Below are 9,860 nucleotides of genomic sequence, written 5' to 3' on the forward strand. Positions count from 1 at the left end.
AGTTCCCTTGTATGTTATTTGTCGTTTTTCCCTTGTTGCTTTCAATAATTTTTCTTTGTCTTTAATTTTTGTCAATTTGATTACTATGTGTCTCGGTGTGTTTCTCCTTGGGTTTATACTGCCTGGGACTCTCTGCACTTCCTGGACCTGGGTGGCTATTTCCTTTCCCATGTTAGGGAAGTTTTCAACTCTAATCTCTTCAAATATTTTCTCTGGTCCTTTCTCTCTCTCGTCTCCTTCTGGGACCCCTATAATGCGAATGTTGTTATGTTTAATGTTGTCCCAGAGTTCTCTTAGGCTGTCTTCGTTTCTTTTCATTCTCTTTTCTTTATTCTGTTCTGCGGCAGTGAATTCCACCTTTCTGTCTTCCAGGTCACTTACCCACTCTTCTGCCTCAGTTATTCTGCTATTGGTTCCTTCTAGTGTATTTTTCATTTCAGTTATTGTATTGTTTATCTCTGTTTGTTTGTTCTTTAATTCTTCTAGGTGTTTGTTCTTGAATTCTTCTAGGTCTTTGTTAAACATTTCTTGCATCTTCTCGATCTTTGCCTCCATTCTTTTTCAAGGTCCTGTATCATCTTCACTATCATTATTCTGAATTCTTTTTCTGGAAGGTTGCCTATCTCCACCTCCTTTAGTTGTTTTTCTGGGGTTTTATCTTGTTCCTTCATCTGGTACATAGCCTTCTGCCTTTTCATCTTGTCTATCTTTCTGTGAATGTGGTTTTTGTTCCGCAGGCTGCAGGATTGTAGTTCTTCTTGCTTCTGCTGTCTGCCCTCTGGTGGATGAGGCTATCCAAGAGGATTGTGCACTGATGGGAAGAACTGGTGGTGGGTAGAGCTGGGTGTTGCTCTGGTGGGCAGAGCTCATTAAAACTTTAATCCACTTGTCTGCTGATGGGTGGGGCTGCGTCCCCTCCCTGTTGGTTGTTTGTCTGAGGCGACCCAACAGTGGAGCCCACCCGGCTCTTTGGTGGGGCTAATGGCGGACTCCGGGAGGGCTCATGCCAAGGAGTACTTTCCAGAACTTCTGCCACCAGTGTCCTTGTCCTCACGGTGAGCCACAGCCACCCCCTGCCTCTGCAGGAGACCCTCCGACACTAGCAGGTAGGTCTGGTTCAGTCTCCTGTGGGGGTCACTGCTCCTTCCCCTGGGTCCCGATGCACACACTACTTTGTGTGTGCCCTCCAAGAGTGGAGTCTCTGTTTCCCCCAGTCCTGTCAAAGTCCTGCAGTCAAATCTCACTAGCCTTCCAAGTATGATTCTCTAGGAATTCCTCCTCCCGTTGCCAGACCCGCAGGTTGGGAAGCCTGACATGGGGCTCAGAACCTTCTCTCCAGTGGGTGGACTTCTGTGGTATAAGTGTTCTCCAGTTTGTGAGTCACCCACCTAGCAGTTATGGGATTTGATTTTATTGTGATTGCACCCCTCCTACCATCTCATTGCGGCTTCTCCTTTGCCTTTAGATGTGGGGTATCTTTTTTGGTGAGTTCCAGTGTCTTCCTGTCAATGACTGTTCAGCAGTTAGTTGTGATTCCGGTGCTCTCGCAAGAGGGAGTTACATGGATATTTCTAAAGAAAGAAATGGCATTGCTGGGTCAATGGGTTAAAGGCTGACAACTATTGACAAAATTTCCTCCAGAATACGTTGTAACAATTTTTACACCCACCAATTTTTCACAACCTCCTATCTTTTCATTTGGACCATCCACCTGTCCTCATGCAAACTTGTAGGAGCTCCATTTTGACTGCCTCATTCATCCACATCTTAATACTTTTTGTAGACACCAATCCTTGGGGATTGTCTACTGTCTGGGACATTCTGTAAAAGATGCAATATTTGCTGATAAATGTGTTGTCCTCTCTCTCTTCAACAATATGTCCCCAATTTCTATATAGACAACAGAAATATATCCAGTTTTTCAATATATGGTTTGAACATGTGGATGTCAAACACTCAACAAGATTTATTTTTAACCATGAAAAGTTTTCCATTTCCTGAGGGCTTGGTGGTAGAGAATGGGGATATAAAAGTAGGATGGAGGTCATTTTTGAGGATAAAGCCTTTTAATTCCATATTCTGAACTGAAACATGCCAGTGGAGCTAAACCAAACACTTCTGGTATCATATCTCCAAATAGTTTACCAACATAATGATAATAAAAACTTGTCTATGTTTAGGTTAGAGACCTTACAAAACACTTGAAAGACAAGTGGGGTGTGGATTAATATCCTCATTTTAAAAATGAAGAAACTGAGTTTCAGAGAACACAAGTGTCTTGCCCAGGGTCATATTGTAAGTGGCCAAACAGGGACTTAAACTCAGACCTACATTCCAGTTTGAGCTGACAAGAAAGACTGAGGCAGATTAAACAGCACGGTGAATAGCTAAGAGTAAACTTGGCTTCCTTTCCTCTGCCTTCATTCATGTAACAGTAAGCAAAGTACAATGGAAAGGGGTACCTTGCATGGGAAGAAGTTGGTAAACAGTTATTTCTTACATAGGTATCTGCTCCTGAATTCTCACCTTGCTGTCTTCTCTGGAACCACCATCCTTCCCAAGATCTTCTCTTGCAGGGATTGATGCTGCCACCTCAACACTGGACCTCTAGGGGGGCACTGATCCCTCCCACCCCTCACCCGACCATGATTAAGTATGAGAGAAAAACCTCAATGACCGTTTATTAACTAGCTTCTACGTGCCAATTACTGGGCTAGATTCTTTAATATTATCTCATCTAAACTGGAATTAGTATGCCCATTTTACATGTCAGGAAACTGCCAAGCCTCCAGTAAGAACAGAATAGTCAAACATGTCTCTTTTCATCTTGAAGTGGCAAAGACGAGTGGCAGATTCTTTTGCATATTAAAATTAAAATGATGCATCAAAATGTTAAAGAAAAAATTAAAACAGCAAAATCAAAGATAATTCCACCAATCTAACACAACTATCTTTTGTGTACCGTCTTATTATGTGCATACATTTTTCTAGAATTTGCAATCGACATGTATGCAAATCTTATGTTCACTTTTAAAATTTAGCATCAGAACCATCTTCCATGTTACCACAATCTTCATAAGGAGCATTTTAGTGGTTGCAGAGTAAATGATTTTCCCCATGGACATTTAGGTTGTTTCCAGTATTTGGTTGTCCAAATCAAATTATGTTTTGTGCTAAGCATTTTGTTACTGTTAAATTATTTCCTTAGAATAAATTCTCAAGAGCCATATTATTGAATAAAAGGGTATGAACATTTTTTATAGCCCTTCCCACATGGTACCACATTACTAGGCTAAAAGAGCTCTATTAATCTAAGTGACACACATAAGTAAGTGCAGAGTTAGATATTTTCAAAAGAAACCATGCTGTTTTCCATTCCTGGCAATTTGATGAGTTAGGAACCTTGAAAGACTCTCCACGTTAAAACAACCAAGATATTGAATGAAATATAGAAGCCATTTTCTTAAATTAATTACTGAACTGACAAGAAAATACAGAATCTTATCTTTAGGGTGTTACCTTGAAACTGTATAAATACCTTGTTCTCCAACCATCTTTACCCAATAGTAATATTATACATCCATTAATAACACTTGCCTGAAAGAAGGTGATTTTTTCCCCATCATTTAAGTACTGTCAAATTCAAACTGCTTGAGCCAATTTGCACTCCCACCAGCTAGGTGTGAATTTCCTATGATCCACATCTTCACCAAACTTGCTAAGGTCAGACTTACCAAGTTTTATCATTTTAATGAGTATGGGATTGTATTTCCTATAAACTGACAGATTTAGATGCTTGTTCTAGATTCAGGTTCATTTATTTAGGCAAGGATATTTTGTACATGATGCTGTATATGTCCTACTGTATCACGTCAAGAGGCACATAATGTCAGATGGTCAATCAATAGGTAAAAATATGGTCAACCGGATCTATCAATAGATATAATAATAAGGTTCCTCATCAAAAAAAAAAAAGAGAGAGAAAAAACAAACAACCCTGGTATCTAGTATAACCTATTTTTTATGAAAAAAAGTTTTTTATATGTATTCAAAATGCTTAAAAATAATACTTGCCTGAATTGACTATTACAAGCACTGTTTGCAAAACAATTTTTCTCCTGTTCTGTCACTTCCTCTTTATTTATTTTGATATTCTTCTGTAAACAAGGGCTTCCCCTTTCTTCTTTCTCTATGGGCTCATGGATTCTTTTGTAATCAATGTGTTATAATTCATTATTCTCAATATTCTTCTCATGTTCAAATTGCCCCATATTTGGCCAGTGAGGATTATTTCAAGCTGCCTCATATGTCCTTTAGATATGTTCCCATAAGTTTTTGAGCACTTGCTTATTTCTGGCACAGCAATAAATTCCAGGTTCACTTTGTGCTTTTCCTGCTCCAGACCTGGGGTCAGTCATTTCCCCAAGGAGAACTTGGTCCTTTTAGTGGAGAATAGTAATGAGAAATTAAGTTCTGACAATAGGTGTGCATATTTCTACTAGGATTGCCACTGAATCTAGGCCCTGTCAGACAGAGCTAGGAGATATATTTTATTAAGTAATGAGCTTATATGGCTATCTCACCATATAAGGGTTGTCAAATCCATATTTTAATTTCCCTTTTCCCATACTGATGATCTTAGTTCCCAATAACATCAATATATTTATTCATTTACTCAATCCTATAACACATGAAAAACCATTTCAGGATTAGTGTATCAATTTCACTACCAATAAAACCCTACAAGCTAAAGTTCAAGAAATTTTTTGCATTTCTTTTTGTCCTTAGAATATATCTGCTGAGCATGTACTACGCTCCACTGGTACTTGGATTGGCTCTTTTTTTCTCCTCTGAGTTTATGTTATCAATACCGTTAGGGTCAATTATTTCCTGTTTGCATTCAATTTTAAGTTTTTGTTTTTTCTACTCATGTTAGTTTATTTTTATTTTAATGTGTAAACACGAATATAGCTCAAAAGTCAAAACAATATATAGTTATATAGCCAAAGAAGCCACATTCTCTTCCACCCTATTCCCACTAACACCAGGAGAAAATCAAGTTCATTAATTTCTGATTTATCCTTCTTGTGCTTATTATTGCAAAATAAGCAGATGCATACATATTTACTTAATCTCCCTATTTTTATACTAAAGGTAGCACACTCAAGGAGTATATAGTATGCTTCCTTTAGTATTAAAAAAAAGGGAAATAAGATAAATAAGGTATGCATCTGTTTATTTTAAAATAAGCACCTTGATTTTTTAAAATTAACAATGTAATTGAATGGCACGCCACTGTATAGAGGGTCCATAGTTTATTCAATGTCTCCTATTTTGTCCATTTAGATTGTTCCCAATATTTTGTTACTAAAATTAGAGTATAATGAATAATCTTGTGCATATATATTTTTATATTGTTGGAGTGTATCTTCACCACAAATTCCTAGAAATTGGATTGCTTGGTCAAAGAATAAATGCATGTGTAGTTTTGCTAGATATTGCTGAATTCCTTTCTATAAGTGGGGTACTGTTTCACATCCACACCAGCAATGTATGGAAGTGAATGCTTCCCCTCAGCCTCACCAAAAGAGTATGCTGTCAAGCTTTTGAAGAGACCCTCTTTTATATGGTTTGTCCTCGTATGGTCTCTATTCTCTTCCTTGCTCCCACCTCTCATAATCTTTATAATTTATTTTGCCTTGTCAGGACTTTCTTTGGTTCTGTTAAGTCTCCAGAAACAGAGCAGACTAGGAGTATATCATATTTGCCTCGGAATTTTTACATTTACAACATTTTCGGAGAGGCTGCTTATTTGCAATGAGTCTGTTCTAAGACAGGGAGGTTCTGCTTCATATTCTTAGAACATCTAAACAAATAAAAACAGTCCTAAAAATAGTGAGCTATGAAACAGTCACACTATATCATGCTGAACTTCACAAAAGCAAAGCCAAATTTCTTTTGGAACCAATCACTCCGCAAAACAAATCTCAATACAATTTCTTCCTACCTTGAACTTTTACAAGATTACTTGCAAAAGGGAAAATGAATGTCCAAGCCAGCACCAAAGGTTGGAAGATAGATGTAAAAGATGACAGGAAAACAGCTTACATTTCTGCTTATATAGGTAGGAGGCTGGGAGAAACTTATACTTGCACAAAATGTTTTCCTTATTTTTATCAACAGGACTATTTTCCATTAGAGGAGAACCAATGCTTATAGAAACACTTGTCTACACAGTGAGCCCTTGGCACACATTTTGTAATTTGCAGTTTTTCTGAGACTGAAATTTAAATTGTATACACAGCACACAGAAAGGCAAATATATGTTGGTTAGAATGCTCCCCAGGGAGTGAGTGAGTCATTTTCTCTGGGGCTCTGTAAGTCTTAATTATGCGCACATAGTTTATGGAGAAAAGGTAAACGCTGTGCATTTATATTTAGATTGTTCCCAATATTTGCTATTAAAAATTATACCATAATGAATAACCTTGTGCATATATTACTTTCATACTGTTAGAGATATATCAGAGAATGGTATTGTAGGGAAAAAAGGTATCCATAATCAAGTAGACTGGGAAAATACCAACTTAGACAGATGTGGAACATAGTTCTACTCTGAAGGACTTCTCAGAGCCTTTAACATGCTAACCTGCATTAAGATTCTTTAAGAAGGGCTTCCCTGGTGGCGCAGCGGTTGGGAGTCTGCCTGTCGGTGCAGGGCACACGGGTTCGAGCCCTGGTCTGGGAGGATTCCGCGTGCCGCGGAGCGGCTGGGCCCGTGGGCCACAGCTGCTGAGCCTGCGCGTCTGGAGCCTGTGCTCCGCAGCGGGAGAGGCCGCGATGGTGAGAGGCCCGCGCACCGCGATGAAGATTGGCCACCGCTTGCCGCAACTAGAGAAGGCCCTCATGGAAACGAAAACCCAACATAGTCAAAAATAAATAAATTAATTAATTAAAAGAAAAAAAAAAAAAAGAAGTTACAGGCTCTGAATTTTCAAAAAAAAAAAAAAGATTCTTTAAGAAGAGAACTATATTATGCAGTGTTTTCAAACGTATTTATGATATTCTTTTCACATCTCTGGAAAGTAGTGTTCCATAGAACATATTTTGTAAACCACTGCTGTGGTGGCATTTATACAATTAGGAACTCTGAAAAATCTTGGTACCCATTTCAGAGAAAGGTCAAGTGTCTGCTCTTCTTCATTTTCCAGAATGTAATCTACCCACTCCAGAGCCTCTGGAGGGTCTTATTGCTTTGCTATGAGCAGCATTTCTTATTTACTTTCCTTCACTCACTCCAGGATATATTTCTCAAGGAATGGGTTTCATGACACTAGCCTGGAAATTTCCCACCTGTCCAGGCTGATAGGCTCTTTTTTAGGATTGAGGCATTGCTAACAATTATTTATTCCCATTCTAAAGACCAGGCAAATTCTTAGTTGCCATCTGTCATAGCCAGCTTTGGCTGATCATCTCTGAATAGCTAAGTCTAAAATTAGCATTTCTAATAGTATTTTACATGGTACTATTTATTGAGTGACTATATCCGCCAAGTGTTTTATTCCTTTTATGTCATCTATTTTTACTTAAAAAGAAAAAGAAACCCACAGCTTTACAGTATAGAAAGAATTCGCATTTTACAGATACCGTACTGCTTTACAGATGATGAACCTGAAGTTCACAGAGACATGGCCTTACTCAAGTTCACACAGCCAGTTTCTGGCAATACCCAGAACTGTTTGTTGTGCTGATTTGACCAAATTTTTATTTTATTTCATGCTGCTTCCCAGTTATTTAGCAAAGTGGAGACCTTAGCCAATTATCTATTGGAGTGGCAGACCTTCCCTCTGCAGGCACCGGGGTGGGGTGGGCTGAGCTGAGACCAGAGGGTCCTCGGCTAAAGCCAAAGCAGGTCAAAGTGGTGAGACTCGCGCCGCTGAGACGTGAAGGCCCTCCTCAGCTCCCTCCTGATCCAGGTGGGTGGGTGCTCGCCCTAGCTCTCCTCTCCCCCCGCCCCATGGAGAAGACAGAGCTGATCCAGAAGGCGGAGCTGGCCGAGCGCTATGACGATATGGTCACCAGCACTTGAAGGCCGTGATGGACCGGGGGCGCCGCGCTGTTCAAGCCGGAGCGCAACCTCCTGTCTCTGGCCTACACGAACGTGGTCAGGGGTCGCAGGTCTGCCTGGAGGGTCATCTTGAACATCCAGCAGAAAACTCGCACCTCTGAGCAGAAGTTGCAGCTGATTAAGGACTATCGGGAGCCGGTGGAGTCCGAACTGAGGTCCATCCGCGCCACGGTCCTGGATTTGTTGGATAGGCATTTAATAGCCATTGCACCTAATCCAGAGAGTAAGATCTTCTATCTGAAAATGAAGGGAGATTACTTCCGGTGCCTTGCTGAAGTTTCATGTGGTGATGCTCAGAAATAAATGATAGATAATTCCCTAGGAGCTTACCAAGAGGCTTAAGCAAGAAAGAGATGCATCCCACACACCCCATCTGCCTGGGGCTGGCTCTTAACTTTTCTGTATTTTACTAGGAGACCCTTAATAACCCAGAACTTGCCTGCACACTGGCTAAAATGGCTTTTGATGCGGTCACTGAAGAACTTGATACACTGAACGAAGAAGAGGCGTGTAAAGACAGTGCCTTCAACATGCAGTTTCTTAGAGACAACTTTATGGACATCAGACAGTGGAGGAGAAGAATGTGATGCGGCAGAAGGGGCAGAAAACTAAGTACATGTAGGGTGTCGTCCTTCTTCCCCTCAAGAAACCGTTTTACAGTAAGTCCCTTACATACGAACCTTCAAGTTGCGAGCCTTCAAAGATGCGAACATGGTTTGCATGTCCAGTCACGTAAGTTAGTTCACATGTCTGGCGTACATTGTGATGTGCCTGCATCCTCTACAAGTGGTTGTGCTTTTGTGTACTCTACTGTATAGTACTGTATAGAGTACAGTAGTACAGTATCTTTATTTCAAGCCCAGGATGTCTGGAAGCAAGCGTAAAAGCAGCGGTTATTGTAGCTGGTACTGCTGAGAACAGCCAAGCGATAACGATGGAAACATTGCTAGAGCTAGATCTGCAAAAGGACAACTTCATTGAACTTCCTTGCTGTGCAACATGAGGAGCTTACTAATGAAGACCTGATGGAATTGGAAGCCCAGAGGAAGGATGAAGAGAGACAAGAGAAAGAAGTAAGTGAAGAAGTGAAGAGATTCACGACGCAGGAAATGGCAAGGGGGTTTTCTTTACTTGAGGAGGCACTATTAGTTTTTGAGGCACAGGATCTGAATACAGAACGGTACACGAAGGTTACAGCAGCCGTTCAGAATGCAATCCAGTGCTACTGTGTCATCTATGATGAGAAAAAAAGAGCTACTACCCAGACATCACTGGATCATTTTTTCAAGAGGGTAGATGGAATTGAATCCAGCAAGGAACCAGAACATGTGCCATCAATGTCAGGTGTGAGTGGAATTGCAGCTTGCCCTCCATCTCCTGTTGCTGACGATCCTTCAGCTCTACAATCTCCCACCTCTTCCCCCTCCTCCAGTCAGTAACTCTTCTTGCCTGGTCACTCGATGCCAGCCCTTGTATGCTAGCTGTTGTACTGAACTACTGTACTTTTCAAGGTACTGTACTGTAAGATTAAAAATGCTTTCTTTATTTTTTGTGTTTGTTTTTTATGTATTATTTGTGTGAAAAGTATTACAAACCTATTATAGTACAGTACTATACAGCCGATTGTGTTAGTTGGGTACCTAGGCTAACTTTGTTGGACTTATAATTGGACTTACGAATGCGCTCTTGGAACGGAACTCATTCGTGTGTAGGGGACTTACTGTACTCATCT

The 9,860-nt window shown here is 40.2% G+C and overlaps 1 pseudogene; it reads left to right on the forward strand.

The window, feature by feature from the left end:
* The first annotated feature begins 8,017 nt into the window (after positions 1-8,017).
* LOC133087983 (14-3-3 protein theta-like) lies at positions 8,018-8,740 on the forward strand (annotated as a pseudogene).
* Positions 8,741-9,860: the final 1,120 nt, after the last annotated feature.

The sequence above is a fragment of the Eubalaena glacialis genome, chromosome 3, assembly GCF_028564815.1.
Source record: "Eubalaena glacialis isolate mEubGla1 chromosome 3, mEubGla1.1.hap2.+ XY, whole genome shotgun sequence".
NCBI classification, from domain to species: Eukaryota; Metazoa; Chordata; class Mammalia; order Artiodactyla; family Balaenidae; genus Eubalaena; species Eubalaena glacialis.